Raw genomic sequence first — 20,706 nt, 5'->3', positions numbered from 1 at the left:
AAGAAAGTCACCAAGACATATTATAAACAAACTTGCCAAAATCAAAGATAAAGAAGGAATTTTAAAAGTGGCCAGGGATAAATGAAAAGTCATCTACACAGGACAGTCAATAAGACTAAGCTCGGACTACTCAGCTGAAACCATGCAGGCAAGAAGGCAATGGGATGAAATATATAAAGTCTTGAAGGAAAAAAAATTGCTAGCCAAGAATTACATATCCTGCAAAACTGTCTCTCAAATATGATGGTGAAATTAGGGTATTTCCAGATAAACAGAAGTTTAGGAAATTTGTAAAAGCCAAACCAAAATTACAAGAAATACTACAGGGAATAGTTAGAAAATCAATAACATTAGATAACAACCCAAGACTAGAACACAGACAAAGCTACCAGATATCAATGCAGATAGGGGAGTCACAAATAAATCAAAGCTAAAACACCGAAAATAGGGAAACAGAGACATCAATATGTAAAAGATGACAACATTAAAACAAAAAAGAGGGACTAAATAATGTAGTCATAAATCTGTCATATGCAGGGGAAGTCTAGGCAATGTAAAGAAATAAAAGATTGGTTTAAACTTAGAAATATAGAGGTGAATATTAAGGTAACCAAAAAGAAAACTAATAATCGTTCACGTCAAAATAAAAAAGAAGAAAAACAAAAAGACTCAGCAAATTCAAAACCAACAAAAATGAAAATGACAAAAGGAAAATACATAAAAAAAAACTCAGCACAGAAAATAATGTGGAACAAAGAAACTGTCAACAACACACACACACACACACAAACACATCAAAATGACGGAACTAAACTCATACCTATCAATAATAATGCTCAATATAAATGCACTAAATACACCAATAAAGAGACAGACAGTGGCAGAACGGATAAAAAAAATATCCATCTATATGCTGCCTAAAACAGACACACCTTAGACTTAAAGACAAATTAAAAGTCAAAGTATGGAAAAAATATATCAAGCAAACAACAATCAAAAAAACATAGGAGTGCCAGTATTAATCTCTGACAAAAGAATATTCACCTCTAGATTTTTAAGTTTAAACCAGTCTTTTATTTCTTTATATTGCCTTTACTTCCCCTCCATATGACAGATTTTTTACTACATTATTTAGTCCTTCTTTTTTGTTTAAATGTAAAGTCCACTTTAAAGTAAAATCTACCACAAAGGATAAGGAAGAACACTACATAATGATTAGAGGGTCAATACACCAGGAAGAAATAATCATAATAAATATTAACACACCCAATGACAGGGCTCCAAAACACATAAACAAACTCTGACAGCATTAAAAAGAGAAATAGACAGTTCTACAATAATAGGAGGAGACTTCAACACACCACTTTTGGAGAACAGAACATCCAGAAAGAAACTCAATAAAAACATGGAAGATCTAATTTTCAGAATCAACCAACTTGATCTGATAGACATATATAAAATACTCTACCCAACAGCGGCCAGGTATACTTTCTTTTCCAACACACATGGAAAATTCTTCAGAACAGACCACATATTAGGTCTTAAAGTAAGCCTTAGCAGAATCCAAAGCATTGAAATATTACAAAGCATCTTTTCCGAATATAAAGCCATAAATGTAGAAATCAATAAAAGAAAAACAAAGAAAACAAATCAAACATATGGAAACAGAACAACTCCTTGCACAAAAACTAATGAGTTATAGAAGAAATTAAGGATGGAATAAAGAAATTCACAGAATCAAATGAGAATGGAAACTCATGCTACCAGAACCTTTGGGACACAGCAAAAGCAGTGCTCAGAGATCAGTTTATAGCAATAAATGCACACATACAAAAAGAAGGGACAAAATCAAAGCATTAACCCTATAACTCGAACAAACACAGAGCAGCAAAAGAAGAGTTCAGGTACCAGAAGAAAGCAAAAAATAAAAATAAGAGTGGAATTAAATGAAATAGAGAATAGAAAAACAATTGAAAGAGTTAAGAAGACCAAAAGCTGATTCTCTGAAAAGATCACCAAAACGGACAAACCATTGGCCAAACTGACAAAAGAAAAACAAGAGAGGAAGCAAATAACCCAAATAAGAAATGAGATGGTCAATATCACAACAGACCCAAGTGAAATTAAAAGAATCAGAATACTATGAAAAATTGTACTCTAACAAATATAAAAACCTAGAAGAAATGGACAGATTTCTAGAAATATACTACCTACCTAAACTAACACAAACAGAGGTAGAACAGCTAAATAAAACCTGTAACAAAAAAAGACATTGAAAAGGTAATTTAAAAACTCCAACCAAAAAAGCCCTGACCCTGATGGCTTCACTGGAGAATCCTACCAAACTTTCAGAGAAGAGTTAACACTGCTACTACTAAAGGTATTTCAGAGCATAGAAAAAGATGTAATACTCCCAAACTCATTGCATGAAGCCAGCATAACACTAATGCCAAAACGAGGTATAAAAAAAAAAAACACAAAAAAAGCAATTGCAGACCAAATCCCTTATGAACATAGACGCAAAAACCTCAACAAAATTCTAGCCAATAGAATTCAACAACATATCGAAAAAAATAATTCACCATCATCAAGATGGATTCATACCAGGTATGCAGGGATGGCTCAACATTAGAAAAACAATTAATGTAATCTATCAAAAAAATTTTTTTTTCATATAAGTAAAACAAAAGACAAGAACCACATGATCTTATCAACTGAAAGCAGAAAAGGCATTTGACGAAGTTTAACACCCATTCATGGTAAAAACTTTCAGCAAAATAGGAATAGAAGGAAAATACCCCAGCATAATAAAGGGCATTTATAAAAAGACAACAGCCAACATAATCCTAAATTGAGAGAGTCTGAAAGCATTTCCCTTGAGATCAGGAACCAGGCAAGGATGCTGTTTATCACCACTCTTATTCAACATTCTGCTAGCGGTCCTAGCCAGAGCAATTAGGCTAGATAAAGAAATAACGGGCATCCAGATTGGTAAGGAAGAAGTAAAAGTATCTCTATTTGCAGATGACATGATTTTATACACAGAAAACCCTAAAGAATACTCAAGAAAACTACTGAAACTAATAGAAGAGTTCAGCAGACTATCAGGATACAAGATAAACATACAAAAATCAGTTGGATTCCTCTACACCAACAAAAAGCTCATCGAGGAGGAAATCACCAAATCAATACTATTTACAGTAGCCCCCAAGAAGATAAAATACTTAGGAATAAATATTACCAAAGATGTAAAAGACCTATACAAAGAAAACTACAAGACACTACTGCAAAAAACCAAAACAGACCCACTAAAGTACAAAAACATACCTTGCTCATGGATAGGAAGACTTAACATTGTAAAAATGTCTATTCTACCAAAAGCCATCTATAGATACAATGCAATTCTGATCCAAATTCCAATGACATTTTTTAATGAGATGGAGAAACAAATCACCAACTTCACATGGAAGGGGAAGAGGCCCCAGATAAGTAAAGCATTACTGAAAAACAAGAACAAAGTGGGAGGCCTCACACTACCTGATTTTAGAACTTTTTATACAACCACAGTATCAAAACAGCCTGGTACTGATACAACAAGAGATACATAGACTAATGGAACAGAATTGAGAATCCAGACATAAATCCATCCACATATGAGCAGCAGATATTTGACAAAGGCCGAAAGCCAGTTACTTGGGGAAAAGACAGTCTTTTTTAACAAATGGTGCCATCTGCAAAAAAAATGAAACCAGGCACGTACCTCATACCATGCACAAGAACTAACTCAGAATGGATCAAAGACCTAAATATAAAATCTAAAACTATAAAGATCACGGAAGAAAAAATAGGGACAATGCTAGGAGCTTTAATACATAGCATAAACAGTATACAAAACATTACTAACAATGCACAAACACCAGAAGAGAAACTAGACAACTGGGAGGTACTAAAAATCAAACACTTATGCTCATCCGAGGACTTCACTAAAAGAACAAAAACATTACCTGCAGACCAGGAAAAACTTTTTGTTGACAAAAAATCCAATCAGCGTCTGATCTCTAAAATCTACATGATACTTCAAAAACTCAACAACAAAAAGCAAATAACCCAATTAAAAAGTGGGCAAAGGATTTGAACAGGCACTTCATCAAAGAAGACATGCAGGCAGCTAACAGATACATGAGGAGATGCTCACGATCACTAGCTATTAGAGAAATGCAAATAAAAATATTAATGAGATACCGTCTCACTCCAACAAGGCTGGCATAAATTAAAAAAAAAATGTTGGACAATAAAGGGCATTTATACAAAGCCAACAGCCAACATCACCCTAAACGGAGAGAGCCTGAAAACATTCCCATTGAGATCGGGAACCAGACAAGGATGCCCTTTATCACCATTCTTATTCAACATTGTGCTGGAAGTCCTAGCCAGAGCAATTAGACTAGATAAAGAAATAAAGGGCATCTAGAGTGGCAAGAAAGAAGTCAAAGTATGTCTATTTGCAGATGACATGATCTTATACACAGAAAACCTTAAGGAATCCTCCAGAAAACTACTGAAACTAATAGAAGAGTTCAGCAGAGTATCGGGATACATGGTAAACTTACAAAAATCAGTTGGATTTTTCTACACCAACAAAAAGAACATCGAGGAGGAAATCACCAAATCTAAGCCATTTACAGTAGCCCCTGAGAAGACAAAACACTCAGGAATAAATCTTACCAGAGATGTAAAAGACTTATACAAAGAAAACTACAGTACACTTCTCCAAGAAACCAAAAGAGACTTACATAAGTGGAAGAACATACCTTGCTCGTGGATAGGAAGATTTAACATTATAAAAATGTCTATTCTACCAAAAGCGATCTATACATTTAATGCAATTCCGATCCAAATCCCAAGGACATTCTTTAATAAGATGGAGAAACAAATCACCAAGTTCATATGGAAGGGAAAGAGGCCCCGGATAAATAAGGCATTACTGAAAAAGAAGAACAGAGTGGGAGGCCTTACTTTACCTGATTTTAGAACCTATTATATCACCACAGTAGTCAAAACAACCTGGTACTGGTACAACAACAGATACGTGGACTAATGGAACAGAGTTGAGAATCCAGACATAAATCCATCCATATATGAGCAGTTGATATATGACAAAGGCCCCAAAACAGTTAAATGGGGAAAAGTCTTTTTAACAAATAGTGCTTGCGTAACTGGATATCCATCTGCAAAAAAATGAAACAAGACCCATACCTCACTCCATGCACAAAAACTAACTCAAAATGGATCGAAGACCTAAATATAAAATCTAAAATGATAAAGATCAAGGAAGAAAAAATAGGGACAATGTTAGGAGCCCTAATACATGGCATAAACAGTATACAAAACATTATAAAGAATATAGAAGAAAAACTAGATAACTGGGAGCTCCTAAAAATCAAACAATTATGGTCATCCAAAGACTTCACCAAAAGACTAAAAAGACTATCTACAGACTGGGAAAAAGTTTTTAGCTATGACATTTCTGATCAGCACCTGATCTCTAAAATCTACATGATACTGCAAAAACTCAACTGCAAAAAGACAAATAACCCAATTAAAAAATGGGCAAAAGATATGAATAGACACTTCACTAAAGAAGACATTGAGGTAGCCAACAGATATATGAGGTAATGTTCACGATCATTAGCCATTAGAGAAATGCAGATCAAAACTACAATGAGATTTCCTCTCATTCCAGCAGGGCTGGCATTAATCCAAAAAACACAAACTAATAAATGTTGGAGAGGCTGTGGAGAGATTGGAACACTTATACACTGCTGGTGGGAATGTCAAATGGTACAACCACTTTGGAAATCAATTTGGCGCTTCCTTCAAAAGCTAGAAATAGAACACCATACAATCCAGCAATCCCACTCCTTGGAATATATCCTAGAGAAATAAGAGCCTTTACACGAACAGATATATGCACACCCATGTTTATTGCAGCGCTGTTTACAATAGCAAAAAGGTGGTAGCAACCAAGATGCCCATCAACAGATGAATGGATAAATAAATTATGGTATATTCACACAATGGAATACTATGCATCGATAAAGAACAACAATGATTCCACAAAACATCTCGTAATATGGAGGAACCAGGAAGGCATTATGCTGAGTGAAATTAGTCAGTTGCAAAAGGACAAATATTGTGCAAGACCACTATTATAAGAACTTGAGAAACAGTTTAAACTGAGAAGAAAACATTCTTTTGTGGTTACGGGGGGGGGGGGGGAGGGAGAGAGAGGGTTGGAGAGGGGCATTCACTAATTAGATAGTAGATAAGAACTACTTTAGGTGAAGGGAAAGACAGCACACAATACATGGGAGGTCAGCACAATTGGACTAAACCAAAAGCAAAGCAGTTTCCTGAATAAACTGAATGCTTCGAAGGCCAGTGTAGCAGGCAGGGGTCTGGGGACCATGGTTTCATGGGACATCTAAGTCAATTGGCATAATAAAATCTATTAAGAAAACATTCTGCATCCCATTTTCAAGAGTGGCGTCTGGGGTCTTAAAAGCCAGCAAGCAGCCATCTAAGATGCATCAATTGGTCTCAGCCCACCTGGATCAAAGGAGAATGAAGAACACCAAGGACACAAGGCAATTACGAGCCCAAGAGACTGAAACGGCCACATGAACCAGCAACTACATCATCCAGAGACCAGAAGAACTAGAGGGTGCCCAGCTACAACCGATGACTGCCCTGACAGGGAACACAACAGAGAATCCCTGAGGGAGCAGGAGAGTAGTGGAATGCAGACCCCAAATTCTCATAAGACCAGACTTAATGGTCTTAGACTGGAAGGATCCCTGTGGTCATGGCCCCCAGACCTTCTGTTGGCCCAGGACAGGAACCATTCCCAAAGCCAACGCTTCAGACATGGATTGGACTGGACAATGGGTTGGAGAGAGATGCTGGTGAGGAGTGAGCTCCTTGGATCAGGTGGACACTTGAGACTATGTTGGCATCTCCTGCCTGGAGGGGAGATGAGAGGGTGGAGGGGGTTAGAAGCTGGTGAAAAGGACACGAAAAGAGAGAGCGGAGGGAGGGAGCGGGCTGCCTCATTAGGGGGAGAGTAATTGGGAGTGTGTAGCAAGGTATATATGGGTTTTTGTGTGAGAGACTGACTTGATTTGTGAACTATCACTTAAAGCACAATAAAAATTATTTAAAAAAATGTTGGCGATATTGTGAAGAGACTAGAACATTTATACACTGCTGGTGGGATTGTAAAATGCTACAACCACTTTGGAAATAAATTTGGTACTTCCTTATAAGGCTAGAAATAGAACTACCGTGCGATCCAGCAATCCCACTCCTTGGAGTATATCCTAGAGAAATAAGAGCCTTTACATGATCAGATATATACACACCCATGTTCATTGTAGCACTGTTTACAACAGCAAAAAGATAGAAGCAACCAAGGTGCCCATGAACAGATGAATGGATAAACAAATTATGGTATACTTACATAATGGAATACTACAGAATGATTAAGAACAATGATGAATCCTTGAAACATATCATAACATGGAGGAATCTGGAAGGTATTATGCCAAGTAAAATGAGTCAGTTGCAAAAGGACAAATATTGTATGAGACCACAATTATAAGAACTCAAGAAATAGTTTTAACACAGAAGAACATACCCCTTGATAGTTAGGAGTGTGGGGAGGGAGGGAGAGGGGTATTCAGTAATTAGATAGTATATAAGAACAATTTTAGGTGAAAGGAAAGACAACACACAATACATGACTGGTCAGCAAAACTGGACTAAACCAAAAGCAAAGAAGCTTCCTAAATACAACCGAATTGTTTGAAGCCCAGAGTAGCAGGGATGGGGGTCTCGGGACCATGCTTTCAGGGGACATCTAGGTTAACTGGCATAACAAAATGTGTTAAGAATACGTTCTGCTTCCCACTTTGGTGAGTGGTGTCTGGGGTCTTCGACGCTAACAAACAGCCATCTAAGATGCATCAATTTGTCTCAACCCACCTGGAGCAAAGGAGAATGAAAAACACCAAAGATACAAGGTAACTATGAGCCCAAGAGACATAAAGGGTCACATAAACCAGAGACTCCATCAGCCTGAGACCAGAAGAACTAGATGGTACCTGGCTACAATTAATGACAGCCCTGACAGCGAACACAGCAGAGAATCCCTGATGGAGCACTAGAACGGTGGGATGAGACCTCAAATTCTCGTAAAAAGACCAGACTTAATGGTCTGAGACTAGAGGGACCTTGGAGGTCATGGTCCCTGGACTATCTGTTAGCCAAAGCCTAGAACCGTTCCCAGACCCAACTCTTCAGACAGGGGTTGGACTGGATGGACTCTAAGACAGAAAATGATACTGGTGAGGAGTGAGCTTCTTGGCTCAAGTAGACACATGAGACTATGGGGCAGCTTCTGTCTGGAAGCGAACTGAGAAGGCTGAGGGGGACAGGAGCTGGTTGAACGGACATGGGGAATACAGGGTGGAGAGGAGGAGTGTGCTGTATCATTAGGTGGAAAGCAGCTAGGAGTACATAGCAAGGTGTATATAAGTTTTTGTATGAGAGACTGACTTGAATGGTAAACTTTCACTTAAAGCACAATTTAAAAAAACAGTTGGATTCCTCTACATCAACAAAGAGAACATCAAAGAGGAAATCACCCCATCAATACCATTTACATAGCCCCCAAGAAAATAAAGTACTAGGAATAAATCTAAGCAGAGATGTAAAAGACCTATACAAAGAAACCTACAAGACACCACTGCAAGAAACCAAAAGAGACCTACATAAGTGGAAAAACATACCTTGCTCACAGATAGGAAGACTCAAAATTTGAAAATGTCTATCCTAGCCAAAGCTATCTACAAATACAACACAATCCCGACCCGAATTCCAATGGCACTTTTTAATGAAATGGAGAAACAAATCACCAACTTCATAGGGAAAGGGAAAAGGCCCCAGATAAGTAAAGCATTACTGAAGAAGAAGGACAAAGTGGGAGGCCTCATGCTACCTGATTTTAGAACCTATTATACTGCCATGGTAGTCAAAACAGCTTGATACTGGTACAACAACACATACATAAACCAGTGGAAGAGAATTGAGAATCCAGATGTAAACTCATCCACCTATGAGCAGCTGATATTTGACAAAGCTCAAAGTCTGTTAAATGTGGAAAAGACTGTCTTTTTAACAAATGGTGCTGGCATAACTGGATATCCACCGGCAAAAAAAATGAAACCAGACCCATACTTCATATACCATGTACAAAAACTAACTCAAAATGGATTAAAGACCTAAATATAAAATGATAAAGATTATGAAAGAAAAAATAGGGACAATGCTAGGAGCCCTAATACATGGCATAAACAGAATAGAAAACATTACTAACGATGCACAAACACCAGATAAGAAACTTGATGACTGGGAGCTCCTAAAAATCAAACACTTATGCTCATCCAAAGACTTCATCAAAAGAGTAAAAAGAAAACCTACAGACTGGGAAAAAAATTGTAGGTTACGACAAATCCGATCAGTGTCTAATCTCTAAAATCTACATGTTACTGCAAAAACTCAACAACAAAAAAGACAAATAACCCAATTAAAAAATGGGCCAAGGATATGAACAGGGACTTCACCAGAGAAGACATTCAGGCAGCTACCAGATACGTGAGGAAATGCTCACGATCATTAGCTATTAGAGAAATACAAATCAAACTACACTGAGATACATCTCACCACAACAAGGCTAGCATTAATCCAAAAGATACAAAATAATAAATGTTGGAGAGGTTGTGGAGGGACTAGAACACTTACACACTGCTGGTGGGAATGTAAAATGGTACGACCACTTTGGAAATTGATTTGGCTCTTCCTTAAAAAGCTAGAAACAGAACTACCATAGGATCCAGCAATTCCACTCCTTGGAATGTAAGAGCCAGTACATGAATAGGTATATGCACTATATATACACAAATGTTCATTGCAGCACTGTTCACGTTAGAAAAAGATGGAAACAACCTGGGTGCTCATCAATGGATGAATAAATAAACAAAATTATGGTATATTCACACAATGCAGTACTATGCAACGATAAAGAACAACGATGATTCCACAAAACATCTCGTAACATGGAGGAATCTGGAAGGCATTATGCTGAGTGAAATTACTTGCAAAAGGACAAGCTATGTATGAGACCACTATTATAAGAACTCAAGAAAAATTTTAAACACAAAAGAATGCATTCTTTGATGGTTAAGAGGATGGGAAGGGAGGGAGAGGGATATTCATTAACTAGTTAGTAGACAAGAATTATCTTAGGTGAAGGGAAGGACAACAAACGATACAGGGGAAGTCAGCACAACTGGACTAAACCAAACGCTAAGAAGTTTCCTGAACATAACCAAACACTTCAAGAGACAGTGTAGCAGGGGCTGGGGTCTGGGGACCATAGTTCAGGGGACAGCTAGGTCATTTGCCATAACAATGTCTATTAAGAAAATGTTCTCCACCCCACTTTCGTGGGTGGCGTCTGGGTCTTACAACTTACAAGCAGCCATCTAAGGTGCATCAATTGGTCCCAACACACCTGGAGCAAAAGAAAACGAAGAGCACTGCAGACACAAGTAAAATGTTAGCCCAAGAGACAGAAAGGGCCACATAAACCAGAGACTCCATCAACCTGAGACCAGAAGATGGTGCCCAGCTACCACTAATGACCACTCTGACAGGGAACACAACAGAGAGTCCCTGAGTGAGCAGGAGAAAAGTGAGGTGCAGAACTCAAATTCTGCTAAAAATATCAGACTTAATGGTTTGAATGAGACTGGAGGAACCTTGGGAGACATGGCCCCCAACTCTCTGTTAACCCACAACTAAAACCACTCCCGGGGCCAACTCTTCAGACAAGGAATAGACTAGACTGTAAGACATAAAATGATACTCCTGAAGAGGGTACTTCTTATTTTAAGTAGATACATGAGACTAAATGGGCTAAATGGGCAGCTCCTGTCCGGAGGTGAGACGAGGAGGCAGAAAGGGTCAGGAACTGGTTGAATGGACATGGAAATCCTGGGTGGAATGGAGGAGTATGCTGTCACATTATAGAGAGAGCAACTAGGTCACATAACAATGTACGTTTACTTTTTTGTATGAGAAACTAACTCAAGGTGTAAACTTTCACTTAAAGAATAATTTAAACAGAAAAAAAAAAAGAGTATGATGCTCAAGGCAGACATTTTTTACTAACCTACTGTCGTTGAGTCAATTCCAACTTATAGCGACCCTATAGGACAGAGTAGAACTGCCTGATAGAGTTTCCAAGGAGTGCCTGGCGGATTCGAACTGCTGACCTCTTGGTTAGTAGCCGTAGCACTTAACTGCTACGCCACCAGGGTTTAGTTAAGCTAAACTACTGTTTGGTTTTAAGAAGACTTGAGGGGATATTTTTGTTTTAAGTTTTAAAGATTATCTCAGGGCAGTAATTTCAGGGGTTCATCAAACCTTCATGGCTCCAGAAAGTCTGAAGTCCCTGAGAATTTGAAATTTTCTTGCACATGTTCCCTCTTTTGATAAGTATTCTTTTATGGAATTTTTGATCAAAATGTTCAGTATGGGTAGCCAGGCACCATCCAGTTCTTCTGGTTTCATGGCAAATGAGGCAATTAATTGTTCATGGAGGCAATTAACCACACATTCCACATCCTCCTCCTGTTCTTGACTCTCCTTCTTCCTCTGTTGCTCCAGAAGCATAGAAACCAATTATTGTGTGTTGCATGGCCACTTGAAAGCTTTTAAGACACCAGGCACTACTCAATGAACTAGGAGGTAGAACAGAAGTAACAAACATGTTATTAGGCCAATTAACTGGTATTTAATTGGCAATTAACTGAGAATTGCCTAAATTCAGTTTCCCATGAAACTGTTAACCCTAAACCTCCAAGCCAAGAAACCAAATCCCATGAGGTTTTTGGTTGTACACAAGAAGCTTTAGCAGCTACTCTTTTTTTTTTGTGTCATTGTTGTAAATATGTCTATCACACTTTTACCAATTCAACTTTTTACAGGTGTACAATTTATTGACAGCAATTGCAATACCGTGATTTTACATAAATCACATGTGCCCTCTGTGTTTGTTTGCCAGCTGTGCCCTCCTTCCACGAGGCACCCTCACAAGTGCTGCCATGCCAATCCTCTTCCACATATTGCTGTAAAAAATTAGCATAGCCTGCTTACAAAAAGAAAACCTCTTTGACTCCAATATCGTACTAAATTTAAATAAAATGTGGTTTCATTTGAAAACTGGGGAAAAAAAGTTGGTGTTAAATATTTAGAAATGTAAAACTTATTCAGAGAATTGCCTAAATTCTCAACTTCTACTTTAGTTTATGGTAGTCTGAACAATAACTGCAGTAGTGCTAATTAATAAAATGCATAATATACTTATTCTTGATAAGAAACTAATTTCTTGAAAATAAATAGCAATTTTAAATTGTCCTTATGAGAACAAGCTTATTAGGAAAGGGGAAAAGATGACGGAGATTTTAAGCTGGCCCTTGTAGTTACTGACGTGGTATTGTATCAAAAATGTGTAGTAGTGAAAAAGAAGGCTCTAAAATAAGCATGTAAGATGGCAGCAAGTCAAATAATACAGAGCATACTAACAAGCAGCTACAAACAGTGGTGGCTGAATAGTTACAGTTCTCCACACAAACATGAATCTTTACTCCAACATCAGTTAATTGAAACTATGAGCAGAAGCGAGGCAACAGTATTCTTTTAGGCTGAACAGTGTTATAAAGCACTAGAAAATGCAACATAATTAATTTATCATCATTACTTAGCAAATTAGGAACCCAGGAAAGAAAATCAACCCAGATAATGTGACTATGGAGCAAAGTTGTAGATTCAAAGAATTTAGAATTTTAAAGATGAGGACGTCTGCATAACCCCCAAAAAGCAAATCGCATGGCTATTTTAATTGTGATCCAGTGTACTCAATACAAATCAGCAATAGGATGGATATGCATTTGCACTAGTTAACCAACAAAATGCACACTCCATCCCCAACTACCCCCCCACCAAATACTAGGCATTTTATGCATTATCATTTATAATCCTCACAACTACTCCGTGAAATAGGTTTAAGTATATAAATTTAAAAACTGGGGAAATGGAAGCCAAGTGAGTTTAAGTAACTTGCCCAAGGTCATACAGCTAACATGTGGTGCAAGTCATGATTTAAATACAAGTCTGTCAGATGCTACACCATAGTGCTTCTAGTTGATGAGAGAAAGGATATATAGAGAAGTAGTCATTAAACAACTTTCAGTGAATAGATGCCACCCTTACATTTATTATGTTACAAAGTTTTATTTGGGATCTAATTTGGAATACTTACTATGTGACTTTGAAAAAAATTTTTTTTTAACTTTCTAGGCCCAATTTTCCTCTTTGTAGGAAAAAAATGCAACTCTATGAAAACTTTCTTATCCTACTCTATGGAAGACTTTCCTTGGTACTTCAATCTTTACTATGCATGTAATTTCATCAAAGCTTATTGCCTTCAAAAAGCTCATGATTTAGTGAGGAAAATAGATACAAATAAGTGCAATAACAGAGGTATGTATAAAGTATAGAGGTAACACGAAAAATTAATATATGTTCATCAAATGATTATTTATTGAGCACTTACTATGTGCTAGACCCTGTGCTGGAGAATGGATATAAACAGTGGTGAGAAAAAATAGACATGGCTCCACCATTTTATAGCCTACATTGTAATGGGGGAATCAGAAAATAATCAAATATGCTCACAATAAATGTATGTATACAAACTATAAGTACCATGAAGGAAAGGTAAGTGATCCTATGAGAACAAAAAAGCAAAGGGGTTTGACCTAATCTGTCTAGTTAAGAAGGCTTCAGAGAGAAGTGTTTTAGTTAAGTTCCTTAACATTCTTTGGCTTGTAGATGACCCCCCCATGGCATCTGGTTTACCCCCATGTGTATGTTCTGTGTCTATCCTGTTCTTTTTTATAACTCAAAAGTTATTAGGTTTAAGTCTACATAAATCACAGTCCCATCTGCCCTGAGATCAGAAGAACTAGATGGTGCCTGCTATCACTACTGACCGTTATAATCAGGGCCACAATAGATGGATTTTGATAGAAGGGGAGAAAAATGTGGAACAGAACTCAAATTCTCAAAAAATCCAGGCTTACTGGAACTGTTGAGACTACAGGACTCCCGAGACTATTGCCCTGAGATACTCCATAAACCTTAAACAAAAACTATCCCCTGAGGGCAACTTTTAGCTAAATAACAGATTGCTTCATAAAATAAATAAGATTACCAATGCGGTGCTGTGCACCTTTAAAAAATCATCTATATGAGACCAAAGGGTCAACAATTACTCTAAGGCAAAAAAAAAAAAAAAAGGGTAAGGGGACAGGGAAACAAGATTACTGTAAACAAAACAAAAGGGAATTATTGAGAATTTTCAAATACTGTGAAAAATGTAACCAATGTCTTTGAACAAAATGTGTACTAATTGTTAAATGGGAACCTAACCTGCTGTGTAAACTTTCACCAAAAAGGTAATAAAGTATTACTTTTTAAAAAGTGCTTAGGTTTATGATCCACCTTAATCTGATTGATATGACTTCATTATTAGAACAAAAGAAAAAAACCCTATTTCCAAACAGGGTCATATTTACAGGTATAGAGCAAGGATTTCAACATACTGTTAGGGGGACACAATTCAATCTAAGGCTATGGCAGAAACTCAGGAGTCATTTGAATATATAAGGAGGGTGTCTTAGTTTCTTTGTGCTGCTATAATAAAACCTGTTGCCGTCGAGTCGATTCCAACTCATAGCAACCCTATAGGACAGAGTAGAACTGCCCCATATGGTTTCCAAGGAGCGCCTGGTAGATTTGAACTGCTGACCTTTTGGTTAGCGGCCGTAGCTCTTATCCACTATGCTACCAGGGTTTCCAATACTGCAAATGGGTGACTTTAACAAACAGAAATTTATTTTTTCGCAGTTTAGGAGGCTAGAAATCCAAATTCAGGGCAGTGGCTCTGGGAGAAAGCTCTTTCTGTCTGCTCTGGGGGAAAATCCTTCTCTCAGCTTCTTAAGGGTTCATTTTGGCTTCCTTGGCAATCTCCATGTGGCATGTATCTTCCTCTCCATTTGTGCTTGCTTCTATGTCTGAGTTGCTCTTTTTATCACTCAGAAATGATTGGATTTTGGACATACCCTACTGATGTGGCCCCATTAACACAACAAAGAAACCCTAGTCCCAAAAGGGATTATAACCACAGGTATGGAGGTCAGGACTCCAAAATATATTTTGGAGGAACACAATTCAATCTATAACAGAAGGGAAGAGAGAGGTAGCGGGAATGGTTTATACAAAGATGAAATTTTAGTTTTATGTCTATACTTAATATGTAAATGATGAAAAATCAGAAGATGGGTTTGGAGAGGTAAGCAGATATCGGTTCGCAGAGGGACTTATACGCTAAGGAGGTTGGCTTTAATACTGATGGTGATGTGAAGTCTTCCAAGATTTTTAAGCCAGGAGGTTACATAATCAGACATATGTGTTATGAAGATCATCTTCCCTTTCTTCAAAATCTAACTTAAATCTTAAATTCCAAAAGGCCTTCTTTGATTCTCCCATCTTCTAGTAAGAGTAAATATTTTCCATCTCCACACTCTGACAACATACAGTCTGCTTTCCATCAGTACTACTGACATAGGAGTCTGTCTCCCACATTAGACTGTGAACTTCTGAAAGTCAAGAAATACCTTGGTGTCTTCTGTAGCATGTCTGCAGGTAAAGGAATTTTTGAGGAGCCAGAGAGATCAAAAGAGAAAAGTGTCAGAGGTTTTGCAAGGTGAACTCCCAGTCTAGGTCCAGAAAGTGAGTCAAGGAGACCAACTGGAGGCCCTTGAAACAGTCGAGATGAGAAACAATGAACAACTGAACTGGTAGCAGTGAAGGAAAAAAACAAAGAGGAGGGAACAGATTCAAGAGATTTATTCATGCGTGGATGCAATAATTCATTCAACAAATATTTATTGAGAACCTTCTATGTGCCAATGACCAAGTCAGCTTTGGAAGATACATGGTTGAACAAGATAGATATGGTTCACGTCCCAGTGAAGCTAGATGCAGTATAACATGGTGTGGTTCAGCACACTGGCTCTAGAATTGATGAGATTTGAACCCAGGTTACATTACTCACTAGTTGTGTGACATAAAGCATGTTATCTTTCAAAGCCTCATTTATGAAATACAGATACAAATATCACTTTTCTTATAATATATTATATTATATATAATATATATATATTCCCCCACATGTCTGTCAGTTTGTCCTACTGTGGGGGCTTGCGTGTTGCTGTGATGCTGGAAGCTATGCCACCAGTATTCAGATATCAGCAGGGTCACCCATGGAGGACAGGTTTCAGCTGAGCTTCCAGACTAAGCCAGAGTAGGAAGAAGGACCTGGCAGCCTACATCTGAAAAGCATTAGCCAGTGAAAACCTTATGCTTAGCAGCTGAACACTGTTTGATATACTGCTGGAAGATGAGACTCCAGGTTGGAAGGCACTCAAAAGATGACTGAGGAAGAGCTGCCTCCTCAAAGTAGAGTCGACCTTAATGACGTGGATGGAGTAAAGCTTTCAGGACCTTCTTTTGCTGATGCGGCACGACTTAAAATGAGAAGAAACAGCTGCAAACATCCATTAATAATCAGAACCTGGAATGTATGAAGTATGAATCCAGGAAAATTGGAAATCGTCAAAAATGAAATGGAATGCATAAACATCGATATCCTAGGCATTACTGAGCTGAAATGGACTGATATTGGCCATTTTGAATCGGGCAATCATATAGTCTACTAAGCTGGGAATGACAACTTGAAGAGAAATGGTGTTGCATTCATTGTCAAAAAGAACGTTTCAAGATCTATCCTGAAGTGTAATGCTGTCAGTGATAGGATAATATCCATACGCTTACAAGGAAGACCAATTAATATGACTATTATTCAAATTTACGCACCAACCACTAGGGCCAAAGATGAAGAAATACGAGATTTTTATCAGCTGCTTCAGTCTGAAATTGATCGAACATGCAATCAAGATGCATTGATAATTACTGGCGACTGGAATGTGAAAGATGGAAAAACAAAGAAGAAGGATCAGTAGTTGGAAAATATGGCCTTGGTGATAGAAACAATGCCGGAGATCGAATGATAGAATTTTGCAAGACCAACGACTTCTTCATTGCAAATACCTTCTTTCACCAACATAAAGGGCGACTGTACACATGGACCTCACCAGATGGAACACACAGAAATCAAATTGACTACATCTGTGGAAAGAGACGATGGAAAAGCTCAATATCCTCAGTCAAAACAAGGCCAGGGGCCCACTGTGGAACAGACCATCAATTGCTCATATGCAAGTTCAAGCAGAAACTGAAGAAAATCAGAGCAAGTCCACGAGAGCCAAAATATGACCTTGAGTATATCCCACCTGAATTTAGAGACAATCTCAAGAATAGATTTGATGCATTGAACACCAGAGACCAAAGACCAGACGAGTTGTGGAATGACATCAAGGACATCATCCATGAAGAAAGCAAGAGGTCACTGAAAAGACAGGAAAGAAAGAAAAGACCAAGATGGATGTCAGAGGAGAATCTGAAACTTGCTCTTGAGTGTCGAGCAGCTAAAGCAAAAGGAAGAATTGATGAAGTAAAAGAACTGAACAGAAGATTTCAAAGGGCCTCTTGGGAAGACAAAATAAAGTATTATAATGACATGTGCAAAGAGCTGGAGATGGAAAACCAAAGGGGAAGAACAAGCTCTGCGTTTCTCAAGATGAAAGAACTGAAGAAAAAATTAAAAACTTGAGTTGTAATAGTGAAGGATTCCATGGCGAAAATATTAAATGATGCAGAAAGCATCAAAAGAAGATGAAAGGAATACATGGAGTCATTATACCAAAAAGAATTAGTCAATATTCAACCATTTCAAGAGGTGGCATATGATCAGGAACCAATGGTACTGAAGGAAGAAGTCCAAGCTGCTCTGAAGGCACTGGCAAAAAAAAAAGCTCCAAGAATTGATGGAATATCCATTGAGATGTTTCAACAAACAGATGCAGCTCTGGAGGTGCTCACTCATCTATGCCAAGAAATAGGGAAGACAGCTTCCTGGCCAACTGATTGGAAGAGATCCATATTTATGCCTATTCCCAAGAAAGGTGATCCAACCAAATGTGGAAATTATAGAACAATATCATTAATATTACACACAAGCAAAATTCTGCAGAAGATCATTCAAAAACAGCTGCAGCAGTATATCGACAGGGAACTGCCAGAAATTCAGGCCAGTTTCAGAAGAGAACGTGGAACCAGGGATATCATTGCTGATGTTAGAGGGATCTTGGCTGAAAGCAGAGAATACCAGAAGGATGTTTAGCTGTGTTTTATTGATCACGCAAAGGCATTTGACTGTGTGGATCATAACAAACTATGTATAACACTGCAAAGAATGGGAATTCCAGAACAGTTAATTGTGCTCATGAGGAATCTTTACATAGATGAAGAGGCAGTTATTTGGACAGAACAAGGGGATACTGATTGGTTTAAAGTCAGGAAAGGTGTGTGGCAGGGTTGTATTCTTTCACCATACCTATTTAATCTGTATGCTGAAGAAATAATCCGAGATGCTGGACTATATGAAGAAGAACGGGGCATCAGGATTGGAGGAAGACTCATTAACAACCTGCGTTATGCAGATGACAGAACCTTGCTTGCTGAAAATGAAGAGGACTTGAAGCACTTACTAATGAAGATCAGAGACCACAGCCATCAGTATGGATTACACCTCAACATAAAGAAAACAAAAATCCTCACAACTGGACCAATGAGCAACATCATGATAAGCAGAGAAAAGATTGAAGTTGTCAAGAATTTCATTTTACTTGGATCCACAATCAATAGCCATGGAAGCAGCAGCCAAGAAATCAAAAGACGCATTGCATTGGGCAAATCTGCTGCAAAGGACCTCTTCAAAGTGTTGAACAGCAAAGATGTCACCCTGAAGACTAAGGTGCACCTGATCCAAGCCATGATATTATCAATCAGATCATATGCATGTGAAAGCTGGACAATGAATAAGGAAGACCGAAGAAGAGTTGACGTCTTTGAATTGTGGTGTTGGAGAAGAATGTTGAATATACCATGGACTGCCAAAAGAGCGAACAATTCTGTCTTAGAAGTACAACCAGAATGCTCCTTAGAAGCAAGGATGGCGAGACTGCATCTTACATACTTTGGACATGTTGTCAGGAGGGATGAGTCCCTGGAGAAGGACATCATTCTTGGCAGAGTACAGGATCAGCAGAAAAGAGGAAGACCCTCAAAGAGGTGGATTGACAAAGTGGCTGCAACAACGAACTCAAGCATAACAACGATTGTAAGGATGGGTCAGGACCGGGCAGTGTTTCGTTCTGTTGTGCATAGGGTCGCTATGAGTTGGAACCGACTCAACGGCACCTAACAACAACAACAACATAATATATTATCTATAAATATTAGTAAGAGCTATTACTGATGAGTAATACAAAAGTAAAATACAGAGAGCCCTGAAAGTTTTTGACAGGAGATTCTAACATAGTGGAAGGAAAGGGGATAGGAAAAGCCTTTCTAAGGAATGAAAGGGGGCATTTAGATTGGGCCCCCAAGGATGAATAGGCATGCCAAAAACCCAAACCAAACCCAGTGCCCTCGAGTTGATTCTGACTCATAGCGACCCTATAGGACAGAGTAGAACTTCCCCATAGAGTTTCCGAGGAGCGCCTGGCAGATTCGAACTGCTGACCCTTTGGTTTGCAGCTGTAGCACTTAACCACTACACCACCGGGGTTTCCGAATAGGCATTAGCTAAGCAAAATCTGGAACATGGGGAAGAAAGTAGAACCTTAAGGTAGAAAAAGGGTTAGTGTGACATGGAAAACTTAAAATGAGATTGGAAATATGGATGGAACTTGTAGCCCATTGAAAAGTATCTGGATTTAATTTTGAGTACATTGGGAAGATTTTCAAAGCAAGGAGATGGGATGATCACACTTGCACAGAACTGACTGAACTTGCTAACTGGTTGGGGGAATGAGGAAATGGAGGAGTTAAAGATAACTACCAGTTTTCTAACACAAATGACTGGGTTAAAGATGAGGTCATTAACAGAGAACACAATACCAACAGAAGGATTTTTATGGTGGGGGAAAATAATGAATTAGGTTTGTGACATATTGAATTTGAGGCGATTGAAGAATTTCACGTAAAGAAGTTAACCAGGGATTTGCAAATTTGTGTTTAGAGCCTAGGAGAGTGGTCTGGTTGACAATATTGACTTAGGAGTCATGGTGTATGTCTTGGTCATCTAGTGCTGCTGTAACAGAAATCCCACAAGTGGATGGCTTTAACAAAGAGAAGTTTATTCTCTCACAGTCCAGTAGGCTAGAAGTCGGAATTCAGGGCGCTGGCTCCAGGGGATGAGAAGGAAGAAAGATCCTTGTCATCAGTCTTCTCTTGGACTAGGAGCTTCTCTGCACAGGAACCCCGGGTCCAAAG

The sequence above is a fragment of the Elephas maximus genome, chromosome X, assembly GCF_024166365.1.
Source record: "Elephas maximus indicus isolate mEleMax1 chromosome X, mEleMax1 primary haplotype, whole genome shotgun sequence".
Taxonomy (NCBI): Eukaryota; Metazoa; Chordata; class Mammalia; order Proboscidea; family Elephantidae; genus Elephas; species Elephas maximus.
The sequence above is the reverse complement of the archived record's forward strand: the minus strand, read 5'-3'. Positions refer to the sequence as shown.